This window comes from Corvus moneduloides, chromosome 13 (assembly GCF_009650955.1).
Source record: "Corvus moneduloides isolate bCorMon1 chromosome 13, bCorMon1.pri, whole genome shotgun sequence".
NCBI lineage: Eukaryota > Metazoa > Chordata > Aves > Passeriformes > Corvidae > Corvus > Corvus moneduloides.
The window spans coordinates 10053003-10075793 of NC_045488.1; the positions used below are offsets into that span (position 1 = coordinate 10053003).

The 22791-nt window shown below is 46.1% G+C and overlaps 1 long non-coding RNA gene across 1 annotated transcript; it reads left to right on the forward strand.

Annotated features, from left to right (window-relative positions):
• The first annotated feature begins 10892 nt into the window (after positions 1-10892).
• LOC116450729 lies at positions 10893-21624 on the forward strand. The gene is made up of 3 exons (XR_004242932.1): positions 10893-11597; positions 12328-12414; positions 17939-21624. It is a non-coding gene; the product is annotated as an uncharacterized LOC116450729 (long non-coding RNA).
• The last annotated feature ends 1167 nt before the right edge of the window (positions 21625-22791 follow it).

Here is a 22791-nt window from a genome sequence, read left to right on the forward strand (position 1 = left end):
CCTTAGGAAGCCAGTTCCTAGGGAATTGAAAGGCACAAGGAGTGGTTCTAAGTTAGGGATGTCCCATGATGGGACTGTGCTCTGATGCTCTGTCATCAGAGCTCTATCTCCCTCCACAGGCTCTCAGCAAATAACCTTTCAATTGCCACGGCAATAAAAGATGTCAGGGGTGACTAAAGATGTGGCAGCTGGTGCTCTGTATCTCCATGCAGTCAAGTCCTTCAGATTTTCCTCACTCCCACAGGGACAGAATTTTCCAATACTCATTACCAGTCTCCAGCACTCCCTGAGCAAGCTGAGGGTGTTGAGCACCCAGCAGGACTCAGTCCAGGTTGAGCACATCTCTCCAAGCTTCCTATTCCCATCCATCTGATCATGTCCGTCACTGCAGTGCTAGGTGTCCTGACCCTGGGCTGAGCTGGGAGCGTGTGGTCCTTGCACAGTGCCTCAAGTATTGCTTACATCTGCTATGTTTTCCATGCAAAATGGGTTTTTAAGAAATAAGGGCTTTTAAAATGGACTAAAAATTTTTTACCGGGGCATCTGGTATTGCAAATATTTGAAAACGTTGAAATTTTTTCTTTCTTGGCAGTAAAAACAAGCCTCTTGCCCACTGTAGTCCAAGAACTATTGAATATGTTTTAAAACAGATCGTTTGGGGAGTTTATATAACTTTTTATGGTTCTGAACAGAAGATACTTTTCTCCTTAGAACTGGTTCAGAATCCAAAATTATAGTTGTTGATTTCTTGGCTTATGGGGAGCTATGTGATTTACACCAGTTAAGAACATCAGAAAACTTCAAGAAACCTTTGAAAGCGCAAACCAGAGGAAGATGAGCTTTTGTTTTCCTTCCCAGATATTCATATCCTTGTTGCAGACTATGCCTGGATTCACTCCATTGCTATTGTGAACTGTGAGACTTTATCCCATCTCCATTCCCCAGGTAGCTGGAGTCAGGCACTGCAGAGAGCAACTTGAAGGTTCCCCAAGCAATTTGAAGGGATCTGAGGGAATCCAACCCCAGGGATGGGGCTGCAGCTGCTTCAAGCTTTTTCCAGTTATTTTTTCCTGAGAATGACTACAAGGTCACAAGACCTGGGGGGGTTTTTGTGTGGCTTTCTGACCTACTGAATCTTTTTTTTTTCTTTTTCTCATGCCTGTTGCGCACAGATATACCTTTTACAGAAGCTGGGCTGAAGGGAGGAATTGGACCTGCATGTCTTGCATCTCAGCTGAGGGCCTTGACAACTGCATATGGTACAGACAGGGACAACACTACTGCTTTTTTTTAATTTTTTTTTTTTTTTAAGTGCAGGGGGCAATAAGAATGGGAAAAATAATTTTAAAAAATCAGCATTGTATCCGAAATTGATCCCATGCCTGCGTGCTGGAAAACCCTCTGTGTGTGACAGCTCCCTGTGCCCAGGTAGCAAACTAGCTTGGGAAAAATCCAAATACAGCTGGGATATTTTTGCACACAAAACCAGATGGATTTTCAGCTTATTGTGTGCCTGGACAAGTCCTGGTGCTGGCAGCAGGAAGGCGGCAGGAATAAGGATCAAGGGATGGGTCTGGTAATGCCCCCCAGAGACAGCTCATGCCTGGCCATACTCATGGCCAGCATTGCAGTTGCTGTAGCTGGGGTTTGCTGATCCATAGACCCATCACCCCTCTGAGCCAGGGTAGGATGGCTCAGGGGTCTAAAAATGACCAGAAATGTGGCCCTGTGCAAGAGAGGGTGCTGGTGGAGGATCCAGCCTGGCCCTTGAGATCCCAGCAGCCTTGGCACAGCCACATCACCAAACCACATCCCTGACCAGTCCTGCTCTGCAGTCTGGCCTCATGCCCAGGTTGTGAAAGCTCTGTAAAAGCCAGATGCATTGTTTTTGGCCTTAATGTTTGTCCCATGGCATTTAAGAAAAAAATGAAAGAAAAAAAAATCTGGAAAAACACAGAAGGATAAAGTCCTGAGATATTTGGTTTAGTTAGATTTACCCAAGTGCTGCTGAGCTTGTCTCTGCCTGCTGCTGGTTGTCAGGGTTTCTGTCACCGTCCCTGGCTTTGTATGTGCAGTTCCACAAACATTACTCACATGTAGACTTATTCAGTGACACTTTGGTCCGGTACAGCACAAGCTGGACATTTAGAGGTGTCCATCATTCACTCTGACATAGCCACTTCTCCCCCCAGCCTTGGTAACCCGTAGCTGGAGCACATCTCTCCAGAAGAGAAATTCACTCCTTGCTTTGAACACAAAGTGCTGAGGCACCCACCGCATCCCTTCCTGACGTGTTCCCATGGTTGGCTGCCCTCATTCCAAACCAGATGTCTTGTCTCTGATTTGAATGCTGCTGACTTCAGATTCTTGCCATTAGACTTTCTGCCTGTTCCTGAGGGAGGTGAGGAGCTCCGGGTTGTTGGATACCTGGGCTGCCACTGCAACCCAATGAAGCAGCCACTATCAGGGTCAGAGAGACCAACAGCATCATAAAACACTTTAAGCAAATTCCTTCACTTTGTCCCTTGGCTGTGATGGCCATTTAGTGGGAGCAAGGTTTTCATGTGCACAGCCCTGGTCTGGCTTTCCCATTGCTGACTCTTCTTTGAGCCACCTGCTTGGTAAAATGGTGGGGGTTTGTCCTTAGCTCAATTTTCCTCCTCTTACGAAGAGATAAATCTGTTAGAATCTGTATTTTCATTTCCCCTGCCCATTTTGTTTAATATCATGCCATAATTATTTCATAGTTTCATCTTGCCACAATGCTGGTTGAGGCTAAACTCATCCAATTTTTGGTTGAGCAATGGATATTCTTTCCACAAAAAGTTCCTGGTGAGATGAGGGGAAGGCAAGGGACAGTCTGACTACCAGCACTGGTGAAACCAGTGGATGAGTCCTCATGAACAAGCAACTTGAGATTTTCTTATCAATAGTGTAAATGTCACGCTTGGTTTTGTTTCTCAGCTGCATGTACAGAACAACGTCTCTTTTCTCAGCAGTGCTGTCCTTTCACCTTCTTCCCCTGTAAATTTTGCTCTCAATTTAATTTATTTGCAGACCTACCTTTGGTAGGCGAGGCAGAAACACAGGCAGAGTGTGAGATTGGTCTGATCCCGCAAAACTCTGCAGCTTTTGCTTTCAGGATTGAATGTTGGGCTCTTCTAAATGGAGGGGGAACCTGGTGTCAGCTCATTTTAAACAAGACTGGCATCTTCTGAGCACTTTAAAATTGTAGAATCACAGAATGGTTTGTGTTGGGAGGGATCTTAAAGATCATCCAATTCCAACCCCTTTGCCACAGGCAGGGCCACCTTCCACTAGACCAGGGTGCTCAAAGATTTAAAGGAAGCAAAGATGTGTCCGTAGAGCCAATGGAAGTATTTGTGCTCTCTCCCTCCCCATAAGTACCATCACAGTAATTCAGAGGAGTAGCACGTGCTCACTTACAGAAGATGTGCTATAGAAGAGTTATCACTCATCAGGGGAGATGTGGGCTTAATGCAAAAAAGAGCCCGAGATGGCTCAGCACAGCCCATAGCTGAAACATGTTGTGATACCCCTGGGTAAAGATCAAGCTGTAAAGGTCTTACCAACATCTGATTCTCCTCAGTTTTAGTTGGATCCAAATCTAGCAAAAGGGCATTTTTATGTCTGGTCACAGTCCAAAAAGATATAGCAAAATCACCTGGAGTTACAAATGTGTTGCAGAACCTGTCCCTAATCACATTAAGAGCTCTAAACTGTAAGGCTCGATTGTTTGCCAAATGAAATATTCTCCTCCGGTATTTGCAGAAAGGAATTACAGTCTGTGAGTCATGTTTTTCATTTGGTATTGAAGTACAGTTTCTGTTTTACAGACCCAATCCTGAGCTTGGGGAAGAAGTCATTAAAAAGGCTTTGTTTTGTTGGGAAATAAGGGCGAGGTGACAGGTCTCAGACAATGTATTTTGGGCTCTCAGTTTGCAGCTGGGCTTTCAAGCCCTTGAGGTTCCCAATGTCAGGTTTTCCTCTGGGGTTCTCAGAGAGGTGGCGGAGGCTGTTGGATTTGAGGTTGTGCTGAAATAAACAGAAAGGCCGTGTAATCCCAGGGCTTTGGTCTCCAGAGCTTCAGTGGCAGCTCCTAAGGTCAAGAGGCTCTCTGCAGAAATGTCTGGTGGGTCCCCAGTGACCACTGGACTCTTACTCCAAGCTTGAAGTGCCTCTAGGCCTTCCTTTTAGCCCACTCTGATATTAGCTGGCCACCAGCCATGGAGTCTGGGCTGGAGCTCTACCATGGTTTGCACATGAACTCCTGGTCCAGTGGAAGGTGTCCCTGGCCACGGCAGAGGGGTTGGAATGAGATGGTCCCTAGGGTCCCTTCCAACCCAAAACCATTCTGGGACTCAGTATCACACAATAAACTGATATGAATTGGGTGACATGGAGCTCTTGCAGTGGATAGGATGTGGGGGACAGTGAAATCCAAGAAAGGAAAACATTGAAAGCACCAAGTCACTGCTGAGGCGAGAAGCAAGGCAAGATGGTTGAGATGGCTCCCAGCTCCCAGCCATGGAGAATGGACCTTGCACAGACTTTGTCAGTAGCAGCCCAGAGCTATGAGAGTAGAGCCAGCTCCAGGAGCAGTGGGAGATGCCCTTGGCTCAAACCAGAGCTGCTGCTGGGTGAACTGCCCATCACACCACATTTAATACGCTGAAGGAAATGCTTGCTCAGAGTCACCCTGTGTCCCACAAGAAGGAGAACCCAAACGGCCTTTACACCACCTCATCTTTAAAGCTGGGAGGAGGAGGGGTGGGCAAAGCCCTGTCATCCCTTGGAGAAAGGGGAGCACATCCCCCCGGGCTGCCCGGAGGACACAGGCTGCCCCCAGCCTGCCCCCTCCTCATCCTCAGGGAGGAAGGAAGCACAAGGTCAGCAGGCGTGCCTGGGGGATTTTGGCCTGACTTCTCACAGCGTCTTAATATACCCCAGCTGGCAGCAATAATTGGAGAGTTATTAAATAACTGTCTGCAGTGACATACAATCTACAGAGCACTGTAACAATTATTTTTCATTTGCTTCCCTCTATCTCAACGTATCTCTATCTCCCCATCCTACCCCGCTGCCATTCCCAGGAACAATTTACTGTAGTGATTGGAGGGCAGTGAGATCTTCTCCAACAAAGAAACTACTTTATTTTCTGCCATGGCTAATGCCCCAGTTTAATGAGTCCTTCATATCATTCTCGCCACCCTAAATTAAAGGGTAGCCTGTGCAATTAAACTGTTTTGCTTCCAGAATGCCCCTCACAGTTATCTGCAAAATGGTTTGAAATGCAGCTGCTACTACCATTGCTCATACTAAAACTGGCAAAGGGAAAACCACTTTCATCTCTTTATTTTTAGTAGTGTGCCTTTACTTTCAATTAAACTAATTATTTGTACCATCTTGTTCCTGATCATTGTCCCATGAGATTTTCCCAACCAGGAAAAATTTTATGCAATATGAGACTGTAGATGCTTGGACCTTCATGTTTGTTTCTTTTGGGAATGAGGAGAGAGCTGGGATTTGCAGTTCTTAGTCCAATGTTTATCAGTATTAAACCAGACTAAACTTAGTTTGCAGTGGATTCACTCCAGATTTAAGATTTGTTAGATGATACATGCTCTTTTTTCCTTTACTTTTTAGATCAGAATTCGCTTTTTCCTTTATTTTTAAAATGTAGACATTTAATGATGAAGTTCCCCAAAACCCTTCTCCCCAAATGTGTTCTTTGCATCCAGAACCTGCTGCTGTATTCCCAAAGGTCATATAACAACCTGCACTAAGAGCATCCTTGAGGATCTGTTGATTCTTTTCATCAGGAGCTGCTTCACCCACCCCTGGTATTCATCCCACTCGAGATGAAAAGTAGCTGCTTTTTAGGGGTTGGAAAGAGGTTTGTCACTGCTTGGGTTGGGAGCAGAGCAGGAAGCCCCCAGAATGTCAAACCATAAGGCTCTGCAGCAACCCAAGGAATTCTACTTGTGATGCCTCTGCAGGGAAGTTTCTTCCTGCCTCAAACCTGTTGGGTTCCAATATTCATTTTAATGATCTCATTTTCTAAATAATGGGAAACAAAACAATGCATTCAATAGAAATGAGATTAGAAATAGGAGGGGAATGAATTACAAATGCAAGAGCCTGTATTTATTCCAAGGAAGATAAATCTCATTTTAAGTGGTCTCCAGTGAAACAGTGTCTTGCTAAGACTAAGACGAAGTAAATCTGGTTTTGTTGATAAATAAGTGTGAGGCAGTGGCAGGGAATGTTTTCTAACACTAGTTGGTTGTCATAGTATCCTGGGACTAACAATACCTGGGTTTTACTCCTGGCCTGGCCACTGTCTCTCTGCAGTAAATCATTTAACACGCTGTGCCGGCATTGAGGCACAAGCTGGAAAATCCAACTACAGTGAACAAATTACATCAGGGTGTGACCCTTGGTAAAGCTGTCACTGACAGGATTCTACCTCGGCAGGATGAAGGAGTTTGGAGTGCATCACGAATTTGAAGGTGGAATTAGTGGCATTTCAGCAACCCATGCACAATTTGCTCCAGATTGTTGTGGGAAAGGCTGTTGGTGGGAGACCTTTTAATCTGGGGCTGGATCTGGCACGGCGATGCACCTCTTGTGTGTCACCCAATGTAGACACAACATCAGCAGCAGCTTGAAAATTCTCTTTTTTTTCCCTCTTCTGTGATTTGGTCAGATTTTCTGTCCACATGAGTAACAGGCAGGAGAAAAGATGTTTGCTCTGCAGAACTCTCCCTGAATCCCTTCTCCATGTGATCCTGGAGCTGTAGTGAGGAAGGGACCATACCGGGGATTGATAAGAGGGTCTGAACTGCAAACGCCAGCTCAGCAGGGAGGTAACACCATCACTGTGTTCTCACCTAATTGAAAACACATTGTCCCTCTGTCCCACACCTGGTGATTTGGAGGGAAGTGCTGGCATGAGCTGCAGTGGGATGGATGGATGGGGTGAGGTATCCCCAGAAAGAATGTACACCCCGGAGCTGGCACGTGCCTAGCTGGGGTATGTAGAGCTGCTCCAAACAACGCCACAATCAGCAGCCTCATGGGCTGGAGCTGGAGAGTGGCCGACCCTCCTAGCTGGGAGCTAATGATTCCCTTCAGGATTGCATCATTAGATTCGAACTGAGTCATTATGAGGCGATTTGGGAAAACAAGTTGGAATTCATTACCGGGGAAACGCGCTGGAGCTGTTGCAAGAGTCTCCTGTCGGGCGCCGGGTGGGTGCTCAGAGGCACCACCAGCACCTCGTTCCCGGGGCCAAGCACTGCTCTGCCCTCATAGCAGGAGCCAAGATCCGTGCCCAGTGTAGGCTGGTGGGATTCTTCTCTTATTCCACCCACAGCTGCTTCCTGATCCTTTCTGCCACTGCTCTCCATGTGACACCTGTCACAAGAATAAACAAACCTCAGTGCAGGGGGAGATACTGAAATTGTGAAATTTGCACTTCTGCATTCCTGGATGCAAGCTCAGGAGCAGCCTTAGCCTCTGTCAGCAGTTCCAGCATTATCTCCCCTGGTGTCCAGCTGCTGGCAGCCCCTTTGCCCCATCTGGATGGGAGGATATTTGCCTGCCCTGCTCACTGCCTGTTGCTTCTGGTGCCTCTCCAGATGGGCACAGCTTTGCATGGCTCTCCCATCAGCAAAAGCATTTTCAGCAGGTGTCGTGGAGGGGCTGGAAAGAGACTACCTGCAAACAGCCGAATGGTTTGTGGCAGGTTCTTGGAAACCCAACAAAACCACATGCTGGTGTCAGTATTTGGGCTGCAACTCATTGTGTGAAGCCATCACTGAGCCACAGGAGGATTTCTACCCACAAAGTGTTGGCTTCAAAATGCTGGGTGAGGACAGCAACATCCTTGACGAAGGCAGAGAATGCGGTGTGAAGGATGAGTAAAGGTTTGGGAGAGCAGTAAGAGAAAAGGAACTCGGGGAGCAATCCAAGGCTTGATTGTAAGTTGGCACTGGACACTGATGATCATCAGACAGCAGAGATCAATTACTCAGGAAGTTTAAGCACCAAGCAGGAGCAATACTAACATCATCTTGATGACTAAGGAAACAAGGACATGGATAGAGACCAGCGTGAATGGATACAGACACCTTACTTGCCTTTGCAGAAAGGTGTTATCCTGAAATTACTGCTGGGAGAGGCCAAGCTGTGGCCATTGAGGGTGAGCTGGGGTCTTTGTTAAAATGTTTATAAAGATGTGAGACCTGGGTATTTCCTGGCTGGAAAAGAAGATGATGATGTATTTGAAAACAAAACAAGCAAATGTTTGCCTAGTGAGGGAGAAAAATTGTTTCAGAAATAATATGGGATAATGGAGAAACTCCTCAAAAATCAAATATTGTGAGGACAGCAAAGCCCTGATGAGGTAAGCGAGCTGGTGGGTAGCAAAAACAACTGAGGACAGACCTGCTGAGCATTGCCCATCAGTTACTTTCTAGGGAGCTTCATGCCGCAGCTGCTTGAAGAGATGATGGATGACTGATCCCTGGTAAACCTCTGCCAGCTCAGTGTGACTCACCAGGAATGAGGAGGTTTGAAGGAACAGAGCAACAGTACAGAGTGAAGAAGAGGATTTCAAACACGGCTTAGGGCATCACAGCCCTCATTACCACTGCCCCATGCAGTGCTTACCATAGGACTGGCAAGAGAAAAGGCTTTGCATGTCCTCACACCTGCCTGTGATGCCAAAGCCACACAGAACAGGTGACGAGTTCACCAGTTTGGGGACTGGGGTGGCAGTCCACCCTGTCCCCAGTGGCTGCAGGCTCAGGACTGGCTCTACTGGGTGACCCGTTCAAGTTAGAGCCACAAAATCAGGTCAGTCTTGTGAATTAGAGGTTGCACCTCAAAGAGTGGGGTTTTTTTCAAACTCCTATCAAAAAGCAGCAGGTCCCTGTAGCGTCAGTTGTTTGCCTGAGGGAGAAACTAGGTAAAAACTTTGTGAATTTGGATATAAAGGGTTTCCTTTGCTTCCTCAGCAAACAATGTTTTACTGCAAATAACTGCAACTAACTGTGTGCCCTCAGCCTTGTTCTGTCCGGGGTGATGCTTAAACTGTCAATAATCCTAAGGCTGCTGTCACAGTGCTGCTCAATGGGGCTGACAGATTATATCTCTAAAGTCCCTTTATTGGACCTTGTTCCCAAAAAAGCTTGCAAATTGCTCTGATCTTGCCAGACAAAGGCGTTGCTCACTCTCGGAGTCCTTGAATATCCTACACAATAAGGTAGGAATTGGTGAGAATTACCTGAGATAAAATATCCCTTACAACATCAAAGTTCCTGATCTCTTAGCTGTCAACTGCAGGTATGTGAAAGTCCTGACAGGCTGAAGATAGAAAGAAGAGATATAAAGCAAAAAAAAGAAGGGAGGGGGAATGGAGAAATTCTCTGCATGAAACATTATATCACTGGATTTGGCACAAAGGTGTCAGCTCAGGGGGTCTGCATGGCCAGCTGGGGTGTGAGGAGGGCATTGGCCTTTCAGATGAAATCCACAGCATGGATTCTGAGATGAATCCACAGCAGCGGATACCAGGCAGCCAGGGACAGATCCTGATCCTTGGCACACCAGTGGATAAGGAGTTGGATTTCAATAGTCTTTGTGAGTCTCTTCTAACTCAGGATTTTCTATGATTCTATGATAAATGAAGCAGGAGTAACAGAGATCAGGATAAATCGTGACCATGCATCCCCCACATTTTCCCCAACCCTGTACACTCAGCTGTTGGTTGTCTTATACCAGTATGGGTGAAGTGGGTCAGTTACCAGAGGGAATCGCTGGTATAACACAGGACATCATCCTTTTGCCATCTTTACTCTGCACATTTTATAATAATTGACGTCCTTGAGTTGTCACAGGAGCATGGCAGGAGAGCTGGGGTCAGACTCCACCCAATGCTGCCCAACCTACACCACTAATCTCCCTGCAAAAGTCCAGCTCATTGGCAGCAAAGCCACAGGTAGGTCTGAAAAACACATTTTCACAAAAGCAGAGTCAGAGTTGAGCTGAAACAAGATCTGGCTTGTTTGTCTAAAATCCTGCCCTTTCACACTGCAAAGACTAGACAGACCTTCCCTCTGCCCACTGCTCCCACACACCTAATCCTCCCTAAAACTGTGTTTTAGAGCAGATGAAATACCTTTAGGTTCTTAGAAAGGACTGGTTTTGGCAAATGCACAAATACTTTTCTCAAATGACATAAATATTGTATGTGATTTGCTGCCTTGCCAAAATGCAAACACACACACATGCTCTCCTAACTAAGCAACATTCTTTAAAAGTTAAAATCATTGCTTAGAAAGAAATATAGAGCATTTTATATATCCAAATTGATCACGCACTGCGTGTGTTGAAAATATGTACAAAGAATGGAACCCCAAAACTCCATTAAACCACTTCTGAGACAATACATCACTGCACCTTTATATTGCACCGAGGGGTTTAACAACCCTTCTCCAGGAAAATATTTTACTAGGTAACAAAAAAAAAAGTTATTGAAAACATATATTTGATACTTTTGGCAATTCATTTTACTACTTGCATTTCCAATTCATTGGTATAGTTCATGAAAAAAAATATTTTCGCAGTTGGGTCATGTTATTATTTCTCTATTTTTTTTCTACTTGAAAGCCATGATACAATTTTTTTTTTCTATGAAACAACAAAGAGACAAAAGCTGCTTGCTTGGTGATCCAGTAGATGTTTTAGGGTCTGCTGGAAGTGTAGAATATACACAAACATGCCTACAGGAAATTATGGCATCTTTCTGCTTTTCTGGATGACCAACTTTATATCTGAACCAGCTAAAATAAAGCCTGGGAAGAACTAGTAGGTTGAATCTTCTGAGGAACAAAAAGAAGGTATCATTTACTAGAATATTAAAATATTCTTAAAAAGTAGAGGGCTTTGCTTCAAATTACCTGAACTGTCCTTGGCACTGACCTGTGTGTGACTCACCCTTTCCCTCCAGCACTGCTCCTCTCTTGGCTGGTGTGAATGCACCTCTTCAGGTTAAACCGTGGCTTGAACTTGACCTGCTCAGATTCCAGAAGAAGGCAAAGGAATCCCAGGAGAGGAGGAGATAAGCATTTCCTAAATCAGACTAACAGCACATCTGCACTGTAAAATCAGCTTGGGCTCAGATTCCTTTTCCTACCTAGAAAGTGATTTTCACCCAAAGCTGCTGGTGCTTAAGACCATTTGATCTGGCATCATGGCGATATGGGCACGCTCCGGGCTTTTGCTTTCCCTTGGACAGAAAACACACCCATTTCGAAACAAACCTAAACCATGGGTGGCACCCTTCTCTGCCTGCCTGCCATCCGTCCTCCCTTCTCCCTCCCCACCTGCCTCTTTCCTTCACATCTCTTCTAGAAGACTTTGATGCAGATCTTCCATGCAAAAACCTGGGCGACACATCCTTGGAAGCACTGGTGACCTGCAGGCCTGGACATCCACACAAGGATTTCTGCTTCTTTAACCAAACTTCTCCTGGACCATGTGTGTGCTCACTTCCTACACTGCTGCAGGTAAGACTATGTTTGCTTTGAGAGAAGATACTGTGATTAACCACGAGCACATTGTACCCTTGTTTGTCTGGAGAATGACGATTTTCCATTTTAATTGCTTCCTGTATGACACATTTCGTTAGGTCCCAGCCTCCTGTCAGCTCTTCTTCTCACTGCATTTGTTTCCTGATGTGTGTGTAATTACAACCATGAAAGTCCATCAGCAAAAGCACCATCAATTTGAAAGATTAACGAATCTCATGCTTTCCGTCTCTCCTCCCCCCAAAATTAGAAAGCCCACTCTGTAGTTTCCAGCACACATCTATCATTACACACTCCTGGGTCTCAGGTAAATTAGCAACCTGATTCTTTTCCCTGCTGTCACTTAGAAGAAAAGGGCTCCTTATTTGCCATCCAAGGAAAAGTACAGTAAACCTAGAACTAGATAAAAGGGAAGTAATCAAATATATTTAACTGTACTCAGCCAAATCCCATTATTTGTATAGATGTTAGCTGGTGCATTTGAAGAATTAGGAAAGCCTTGTCTTATATAGGAAATAGTACTGCTTGATTGAAAAGTGCAATATCTGTGCTAGTGTTCCTCTGCTTACTTAAAATTAGAAGTTCTGCTTTATACAGAGATATATTTATGCATGAACGGCAGATATTTTAAAAGGGGTTTCATGTCCTTGCTCTTCCACTAAGCAAGTACATTTGGGATGAGGACAGCATCCCTCTGTGTTTCTTTCAGAGATGGGAAATGGCTCATCAGTGTGGGAATGTTCCTTGGATTGTCTTTCTCACTTCTACCTGAAAGATGTGGAGAAAATAATTTTAGGTAAGTCACCTCCTACATATCTGAGGGAACCAACTCCCCGGGGTGTGAGGAACAGCTTATGGGGTGTAGGGATAATGTAGGAGCAGGCTGGTGAAGGAACATACTGGGAGTACCTCATGGAGATTATAACTATGGTGAGGCCATAGGAGAGCACAGAAAGCCTTCAGCTGGTGGTAAGAGCCAGGTTTTGAAAATACATGGAGAACAGGACTGCAGTGCTTGTGCAAGGGGTGCTCCTTCCCTTGGCAGATGGTTCTGTGGGAAAGGGGGAATGCGCCACCTCTAGACAGCTGCAGTCAGTGGTCACCGCGCCTTCCCCTTTGGAAATCCCTCCAGTGCCAAAACAGGATGCACGGCTACTTGGAAAATATACCCAAACCCACCTCCTCACCCTTATCCATAGAACCAAATTATCCTTCAGGTGTCCCTGTGCAAACAATGTGAGTTTTACTGTGAAAATGTTTCATTAAGGTGTTCCAACACAAGCACTGCAATTCAGGTCCATGGATTGAGGGAAAGCTTCCCCTGGACTGTGCTCCTGACAGCACACAGCTTTTCTCAGCTCAGTTTTGCAATCAGAAGACACTGTTTTGTGTGCTATCCAGCCAGGTAAGGGACTGGGCCTCTGCAGAGAGCCCAGGTTCTTCAGGATGATGACCCAGCTCGCCCTCATAACAATGGACATAGCAAGATGAGGCACACTTTGATCCCAGATTCCAGTTTTATTTTGCTCGTATGAAACATCACAACTCAACATTGTTTCAGTACTTTGGGGAGAAGAAGGAGGTAGACAAGAGTCCCCACAATGGTTTTTCACATGCCTGAGTCAAATTACCCTCCCTTCTGTGGGGCTTCTTCTGAAGTAACAGATCGTACTGTAACCAAATATTGCCAGCCAGGAAAGCCATTTTCCGTCCAGCAAGGAGGCTTCTTCCTTCTCAGCAGCCACTGAAAAGGGCCTTTGTTCTCAGGCTGAACACCTGGAGAGTGTTATCAGCAGTGGCCTCTCAGGGCCGGCGCATGGAGCAGCTGTGACAAGACCCAGCGGCTTTGGCGTCAGGAGCGGCAGCAGCACCTAAGGAGATGCTGGCACCCAAAAAACGTCCTGTCTGGGCCATTGCATGTGCAACTTTGGGTGGTTCCTCTCTTCTATGGGGACCAGGGTCTCTCTTTTGTTTCTTTTCCCATCCTAAAATGAACAGCCTCATTCCAAAGGGTCTCTGGGTAACCTGAAGAATGTGATACCTCTGTAGGGAATGGAGAACAAGCCTTGGCATTACCTTTCTGGAGACACTGGTAATGTGAGTGGTGAAAGGCTGGCACAGAGCACCAACATCCTGGGCACATGGTTTGACACAACACCTCGATGAGTAAAAGGTGGAACTGTTGCCTGGCATGTGGGGTAGGACATTCAGCAAAGAGGGAGTTGCCTGAGGTGACCAAGGACAAGACTGGGCAGCAGCTGATGTGGCCCTTGGCACAGCTTTTTGTTCTGTCTGTACGGTCAGCACCACTTCTGTCTGTGTCTGTGAAAAGACAGTCAGACCCACAACTGCTCAGAAACTCGAGGAAACCCAACTCATTTGGCCCATCAGGTAATTCCATGAAGGCAGAAGGTCCTTTTCCATACACCTGATGGTAGAACTGCACTGTATAAACCGTCACGGCCAGAGACATCAGCTTCAAAATCAAAAGATTTTCATTCTTTCACTGGATTTTACAGGATCTGAAGAAAAATGTGTGAGGAAAGATGGAGAGTCAGAAAGCAGAAATTGTCAATGGATCTGCTGGGGGGTAACCTGGAGAGCTGCTGACGCTGGCTGAACCTGTGCTGGGTCTGTGAGGGTTTTTACCAATGGTCTCAGTGGGAATTGTATCTGCAGCCTATGAGTTTAGCAGGTCCAGACCTACAGACCTTTCTCAGTGTGTTAATTTTCCATTGAAGCCAGACAGTCCAAATCACAAAAAAAAAAAAAAAAAACAAAAAAACAAAAAAACAAAAAAAACCCAATGTAATTCTTACTTTCCTGATAACCCAGATAAAATTTTTACTCCTACAAGGGGGTCATATATTGAGAGATTTCAACAATGCCTCATCACAAGATGCACAGCTCTGCAAAGTATCCATTCTGAAGCAGTTCTGCCAAATACCAAGAGAAAATTGCATAACATGAGAAGGAGCAAACCGCAGCTGAAGCTTCATCATCCACAGCAGCAGCTGAGCGTGGATGTCACAAGTTCTTCCATACCCAATGGCATAGTTTCCATTTTCTTTGGACTGTAGTAGTGAAAGAATAAACATTTCAAAAGGTTCAAATGAGACCTTTGAGTGCCAGCGCTGAGTCCCTGTGAGGTTGGGATAAACTGACAAAATAACATCCTGCAGAAGCTGTGCCTGGGACAAACCACCATTCCTGTGTTCGTGTTCTGTGGTTTGTAGCACAGGGGCCACTTTAAACCTTGGTCTCTGTCCAGGCACCAGTACCAGCTCTCCCATGACTTTATGTTTGCACCTCTTTCTTCCTCATGAAGGGAAAATTTCCAGGTTTGTTCCTTTTGACTTTGTTCATGGTAGCACTCTTGACAGGAGGACTTAGTGCCTATTCAATGTCTTTGCAAGGAAAACAGAGAAACGTCTCAGTTACATAAAAGTTTGTATCAAAATTCAAGAATCCAGATTAATTATAGAAGACTTGCCTTGTATCATTCAATTTGTTTGAATAGCTTTAAAGATTAAGCAGATCCAAGGCCTAACAGAACCAGAGCCAGTAAGACAATAGCTGAGATTTTCCTTTGAAACAAAATATACAGGTGGCTTCTGTGAGTTTCTGTGTCTATCTGCCTGGCTTTTTTATTTTTATGTCGTATCCAATATCACAGAACCTGGCAGTAGAAATCATATAGCAATTTGTGAAAGCTTGCTGCTGTTCTAGATATCATATAGTCTGTTCCACACCAGCAAAGACAAAACCAATGCCTTTACTCCTGGAGTTTTCATTCAAAATGATAATGATCTCTGGTAACAAAATATTTGGCAGTAGCATTATTTAAAATGCACAGAGGAAATGTTTGTCCCTAATTCAAGGGACTGTGGTCACACAGTCTCTATTCACTTGGTATTTACCAGCAAATGCCAAAGGCTAATCTGCGAAAAGCCCAGAAACAGAGTTAAGTTTATCACCCTCCATCCTTAACCCATCCCATTGTAAAGGAGGAAAAAAATAGTAATTATTGAATTTCTCTGTGGCCAGAGAAGTTATAAACCATGTTATACCCAGCAGGCTCTAATGGCTCCTTCGGTAAGTATCTAATTAAGTAGTTGGGGTGTTGGGTTCTTTTTCTTTCACAGCATACTTTTGTGTTTTAAAATCCCTTTGCATTAAACGACTTCTCGAGTTTTCCAAATTTCTCTCACACACAGAAGAGGGAAGTAAGAAAAAAAGCGGAGGGGAGATTTCGGTCGTGGGAACAGGAGGCAGAAACGAGGATTTGCAAAGGCTAAAGGCAAATCCTCCCCAAAATTTCCATCTAAAACACTGAAAACCGCAGCTACGATCTGCCTGGGACCACTGGCTGTCTACAGAGGGGGAAATAAAGTCAACCCGAGGGGAATGGCTGCATTTGGGGAGGAGAGGCCGCTCGCCCAAAGCCCAAAGCGGTTACAACACCTCGAGGGCTTTGAACGGTGCAAATCCGGGGTTTGAGCAGTTTTACCGAGCCTGCTCGGCATCCCTCGCCCGCCGGTCCCCGCCACCGCGAAATCCCGCTCCATCCCTGAAAGGAGCAGCGGAACGCGCCGAGCAGTGCCGGGCGAACACACGATCGGTGTGGGGAGAAACTGCCCCGGGGCGAGGGAAGAGGAGGCGAGCGTCCGCCCCGCTCCCTCCCCGCCTTCGGGAGGGATGCTCGGCTTCGGCGAGAACGGCGGGAGGTGAGAAAACTGCCGATCTCCGGGCCGAAGAGCCCGGGGAATGCTACCTGCTCCCGGGAAAGCTACTTGCCCCGAGAAAACTACGTGCTCCGGGGAAATGCCTCACAGCGAGCTACGGGGCCGGTCCCTGCCGCTGCCCGCCGCGGTCGCAGCGGCCACCACCTCCCCTCAGCCTCGCTGCTCCTCCGGGCACCACAGGGACACTCCCGCTTTCTCGGCCGAGCTTAAATCGCTCAAGTCAATAAGCTGGGTTTTTTCGAATGGAGCCACGTCGAGGTGCCGGAGATGGGCTGGAAGGGGCTGAGTCCCCGCATCCCGGCTCGGTCCCGCATCCCTGCTCGGCCCCGGGCGCACCTGCCCCGGCCCCGGGGCTGCGGGTCTCTGCCGGGGCGGCTCCTTCCCTGCGCCCCCGATCGCTTCGGCCCCTTCTCCCTCGTTAGGGAAGTGTTAGAAAGTTGCTGAAGTGCGAAATGAGCCTGCGAAACCTCGTTGTCCTCATTAAACTCTGACAAGGAGGGTGACAAGAAGCAGTGGAGGGGAAACAATGCGGCAGTGTTGGGGAGAGCCCCGCGCCGGGGCAGCCTTTGTGCCCGCACACAAAAGCTCTTGTTTGCATGTGTTAAAGTCCATTAAACCGCGGCAGCCCCAGGTGCAAACGCCAGCCCGGAGAGGCCGCGCCACTTTCCGCGCCCGCTGAGCGCCGCGGCCGCTCCGCGCTCGGCCCCAGCAGTGGCGGGCGGCGGGGCCGGGGCACGGCCCGGCGGGCTCCTAATGAGGGCCCGGGGCTGGCCCTTCATTAATGGACATGGGTGGGTTTCGCTCTCTGTGCCCCCAGATTCGCCTGTCCCCCGCCTCGCCGTTAGTGGCAGCGACGGGACACAATGTCGCCTATTGTGCTGCCCAGCCCCTCACCCGAGGGGACACGGCACGCGTGCAGCCCAGGGTCGTGGATGCTGACCTGGTGCCAAAGACCCTGCTGGACAGGGGCCGTGATTTGGTTTTTTCCCACTGTAGCTTGTAAAGTTGCCTTTGGACACCATAACATCATCAAATCCATACAGAAATTGTCCCCCAGGTTAGGAGCAGAGCAGTTTCCCGACTCGGTTCAAACAGCAGAATTCAACCCAAAAGGAGGAAAAGAGAGGAATTGTGCAGAGAACAGCCACAAAAAAGAAAGCCTTGCCCAGGTCGAAGCCTACAAAAACAACCTCATCACAGTGTTAGCGTTTCACATGACTGGCATGGTGCTTTATCCAAGAAAAAGTATTTCCAGGTTCTGTTGCAACAAGTCCACATCACTTTATCCCCAGTGGTCTGCCAGGGATCTGCCCCAAGGCTATTTTAAATTGTGCTGCTAATAACGATTCATTACAGTTGATAGAACTGGGAGACTTGCCTTTTATCTTGCAATTAGACATAAAGGGTCTGATCTGGCAAATGCTCTGCACTGTGAGCATGTGAGTAGCTCTGCTGAAGTGATCTGGGACTGTTCATGTGCTTAACATTAAGCCCGTATGGGTTTGCAGGAGGAAGGTCTGAGATGGGATCATCTTTAGGGATGTTTGTTTACCTGCTCTGTTCTGTATTTTCTAGATTCACAATGGCGCCCTGCAAAACCTTTTCTCTGGGAAGACCTGGAGTGTCTCGAGTCAGCTGGGCACAGATCACCAGCAGCATTGTGAAGCCAAGTGATTCTTCCCGTAAACAAAAATGGTTTGCAGGAGCTTGATTTGGGAAGACATGACGGCACCGGGTACGTTGCATTGCGAACTGTTCAGCTGTGTGTACTGAGGCGTTAATGCAGAACTGCTGGGCATTGGGCCCAGAAAAGATGTGATGATGAGTGAGAGCAAAGAGGGAGGAAGGAGCAGAAGAAGAAAGCACGTTTTAGGCTTCTCAGTTCCTGCCTAGACAACCACTGCTTCCAAAACCCGGGCACCGTCCCCAAACGCCTCTTATCAAGAGAAAGTAGGAAGCAACATGATCTGTGGACAAAACAAACATTTGTTTTTTTTCATTTGCCAATCCTGCAAACAATAGCTGTTTGTAGGCAAATAATCCTCAGGTCTGCATCGCCAGATCAATGCAGGGAGTGGTTGCCATCAGCTCCGAAGTGCCAGACACACTGAATGGTTTGTAAGAAAACAGGCCCTTGAACTTCTTCACAGCACAGACTCTATCTTAGTAAGTTATCTCACACTTGCTTCTGTTCCTGCTCCCACTCTCGTCATCTTCCAGTGCTTGGCCTGGTGGGGAGAAGTGAAAACTAGAGGAAATAGACCTTGTTTTAATAGAAAAGGCTTCAAAATGTTCAGCTGTTTGTTATTTCCTTGCCACTTACTTTTCCAATTTACTTTTGGAGCCAGGCTAGCTAAAGGAAAGGCCAATCCTTGTGCACCATTGCAGTTTAATACCTATGATATGCATGAAGAAAATTAATTTGACTGAGGATTTTGCTTCATGAAGTAATTACAGTGCAAAGCATAAAAAGGCTGTGTTTTGTCTTGAGCTGCCAAAGTCCTGGTTTGTATCATGAGGTCATGTTTAGGATGACAAATGTTTGCACAAACAGCATCTTATACTATCTCACATCGCCTCTTTCCACCTTTACTGACAGGATTTTTGGAGATGGAGAGGAACAGGAAAATAAATTTTTCTTCAGTCCCAGATGTGTTCAAATTGAAGCTTTAACCCACAGGGCACGAGAAGAGCAATACAAATATGGGAGGGTGCTGAGTTCATGGGGCTGCTCAGACTCCAAGATATATCCAATGTCTACTGTCCACTACTGTCTGTGGAGGAGGGTTGTAGGCACCAGCACAGCCCAATTAAGGTTGGATTGATTCAAGAAAAACCCTCATGTAAGACACATTTCCCTGGTATCTTCAGGACAGTCTGATTTTTTTTAATTTTGATTTTTTAAGGCACCTCTCTGGATACAAATCCTTTTGAAATTGTATGTGAATACTTTGATAAACAGAGTAGAGCTAGTTTTGGTAAAAAATGGCAGTGTTTTTCATTAATTTGGTGATATTTGCAACACCTTTCACAACTGAAAGCAGCAGTTCAATTATCACTATTATGCAGACAGAAAACACTTGGAAAAACAAAACAAATCAAAATGTGCTGGCAAAGCACGTCTCGCTGCCTTCACATGGCCAGTCCCTATCAATCAGTCACCTCTGCTACCAGGGAGCCCATAAAATGCCAATCACATCACAGTTCAAAACAGTCCATCCTGCTGCTAACCTGTATCATGGCAAATTTGGTCAAGACTTATGAAACTTATGGATTTTAAGTTTGCTTAGAAAAATTAACTCAAACTCTAGAGAACTACCCACAGAAAAAAAGTTACAGGAATGGTAAACTTATAAAAAACCAGAAAACCCCCAGATTAAAGTCACTGGGGAGCAATGCACTCACCAGCATTTTCTGCCTTACCTGGGTGTTTATGTGGGAGATCTTTAGATCCAGCTTGTGCAACGACTGCTGGAGCTGAGCTCTAAATATCTGTCATCAAAGCACTCGGGCTGTGGGTGACTCACATCGGGAAACTGAAATTATGAAGACCCTTCTTTTATTCATCACTGCTTGCCTTCTCTCCTCACTGATAATACAGGGTCAGCATCCTCTCAACATTACTGGAAAAGGAAACAGTGCATGTGAAACTCTCAGACACTGCTGTCATGAGCACCATGGAAAAACCATACGGAAATGAATAATTTTGTGCCCAAAGCACAGTTTGAATAGCAGGCAGTAAAAAGCCCCTTCGCTGCACATTAAACAAGAGGAGAATAAATCATGAGGGGAGCTGCTCCCTCAGGAGCAGCAACCATTGCCAATGCAGAGTGAGGGGGATGCCTGTAGGAAAAGGGTGTGGATAACTCAATTACAGTTCATCTGGATGAGGAAAACCAGGCAAATTCTGGACACTCTGGACTGTTGAACGCTGGAGTGTAGAGTCTCAGTAGCCTTTCAGAGTATATTGTTTCACACACGTATTTATGTTTGTGTGTGCATGGGCTTCGGGGTATATGGAAAATAAGTGGGATAAGCTTTGGCTCTGTGCCAGGCTGACTGCTCTACACAGATATGGCACTGCTGGTCAGCTGGAAGCACAGGCTGAGACCTAGATGAAAAAAAATATTTGAAATATCAACTGTTTGTAGAGTATCTTTCAATGGCTACAGCACCACTGGCCAGGCAAATGCAAGCCTTTCATATGTGCCCCACTGCCAAGTCTGTCTTCATGCATGGAGCAGGATGCCAAAGGGGTCTAGAAACACCGTATTTCCAGATGTCTAGAGATGTCTTGACTGACCCTCTGTATATAACTCCCTGCACTCCTGGGCTGGAGCCAGGGCATAAGATGCAGCAGAGTATTATTTGGAGGAGTTAACCACCAGCAATAACCCCTTCATTAAGGTTAAACAAGGTTGGGAAGTAAGAGAAATTAATTCCTACAGGGACCTTTGGCATCCCTAAAAGATAGGGAGACAGCTACATCACAGCAGGGGTATGTCCTATGACTGTGCTTGGCACTGACAGGCAGAACAGCACAGAGAGCTGTGGTCAGGTCTCACTCATGGTGGCAGATTTAAGAGTGCACATGTCCAACCCAACTGTGGGAAGGTCATCTTTGTTCTGCTTGGCAGAGCAGAGCTGGTGTACTGACAGTCTAAAAACCTTCTGTGAGATACAGCTCTGTGGAACATCTCCAGGGAATTCACAGCCATTGCTGTCACTGCAGCAGGTTAAGACACATTGCCGAGATCTCTGCAACAGAATAACACAACAGGGTGACTTGGTAGTGATGTGACCTCTCATCAATGGATGCTCTTCCTCGTGCTCGTGTTTCTGACACATTGATCAACTGTTGCAAACTTAGGTAAAACCCATTTTTTCAGTCCTTCTATCCTAGTGGCGGCATGGCTCTCCTGAAGTGCAGGAATGAACATAAAATGTCTCACACTTGTTCTGATCAGGGCTCTGCAGGTGCTTTTAGGGCTTCTCCCCCTCATAAGTCTGGAGACGAGAGTGTTTCCACCTCTGTGGATCCGGTATAAGCACAAAAGACACATCTGGTGACAAAAGACACATCTCTTTTGGGGCTGCTGGACTTTCCGCTTATGACATGATTGAGTTTGCCCAACAAGGGACCAGTCAGTGTCCACAAAACTCTTTGACAGCAGGACATTCTGTTACTCTTCCTGTGACGTTACCAGAGGAAACATTGCACACAGCTATGTATATTCATTAAAGTCTATTATTTTAGCTCATTCATATGTCACTGACTCACCCTTCATTCACTTTGTACAACCTTTTAAAAGTCTTACACATCCCCAAACCCTGTACATGGAATTTCTGCCTTAGATGTATCTCGCACTGCACCAACATTAACTCAAAGAGGCAATAATTTCCCCAGGAGTGTCCTGTATAAAATCTTCCTCATCAGAGGTAAGAGACAAGGTCATTCCACATGAGACAACCCACTGGAATGACTCTTTAGACACTGCTTGTTCTGGAACTTCTTATTCATAATTCTCCTCATCCTGATATTTTGTACTTTCCACTTCCACTGAGTGTTTCTGTGAGCAAGGTACAAGCAGAAATGGATAAACTCCTCTTCATTGGGACTAGGAATACATTGGGATTTGGCTAAGAGACTTCTTCTAGCTTGAGTGCATTTGTATCTTTTGTGGGAAATAGCAACTGGACAGTTAAAAATGGACAGCTTAGAAATAAACATTTCTGCACCAATCACCATCAGATAGGTTTTCACCTGGGCAGAGGACTTCAAAAAATATCCTGCAAGCTGCAGGGAGTGGGGGTTGATTCATCAAGGTACTTTCCCTTCTGACTCAGCACTAAATCTATGCCACTGTGATATCACAGGCTATCCGCCTTTGGAAGCTCTGAGTATTTTTAGGCATTCTAACAGCAAAGTGCTGACTATTGCTGGGGATTACAGATTCTGCGGAACATTTCAGAAGATAACTTCTGGCATTTTGCCACTTGTTATATGGAAAATATGTTGTATTATCTTCCATGTGTGTGGGGGTGTAAGGGTGCTCCAAGTGTCCTGGCCCTCAGCCTGCAAAGACTTACACATATTTTATGCAGAATAGAGTTAAGCAATACATAATGAACTTGTTCAGGCTCAGAGCCTAGATCTGTCACTTAAGACATGTTCCATATCCTTTACGACTTCTTGAAAGACAACATCTTTCTTGATGCTCCAAGTATGCTACTATGAATGCTGTGCTGGAGGTTGGCTGTGTGGGACACATACGCTGGTTAGCAGTGTAGGACTTTTCAGTGGAAGGTCCTGGTCCTGCCCCAGCTGGCTGGAGTCCTTTGACTGGGATAGTTAGACTGGGATGGTCAAACTGGTCCCAGACTCCTGTACACACAGGAGATGTGGAGGAGCTGCTGTCAGATGCACA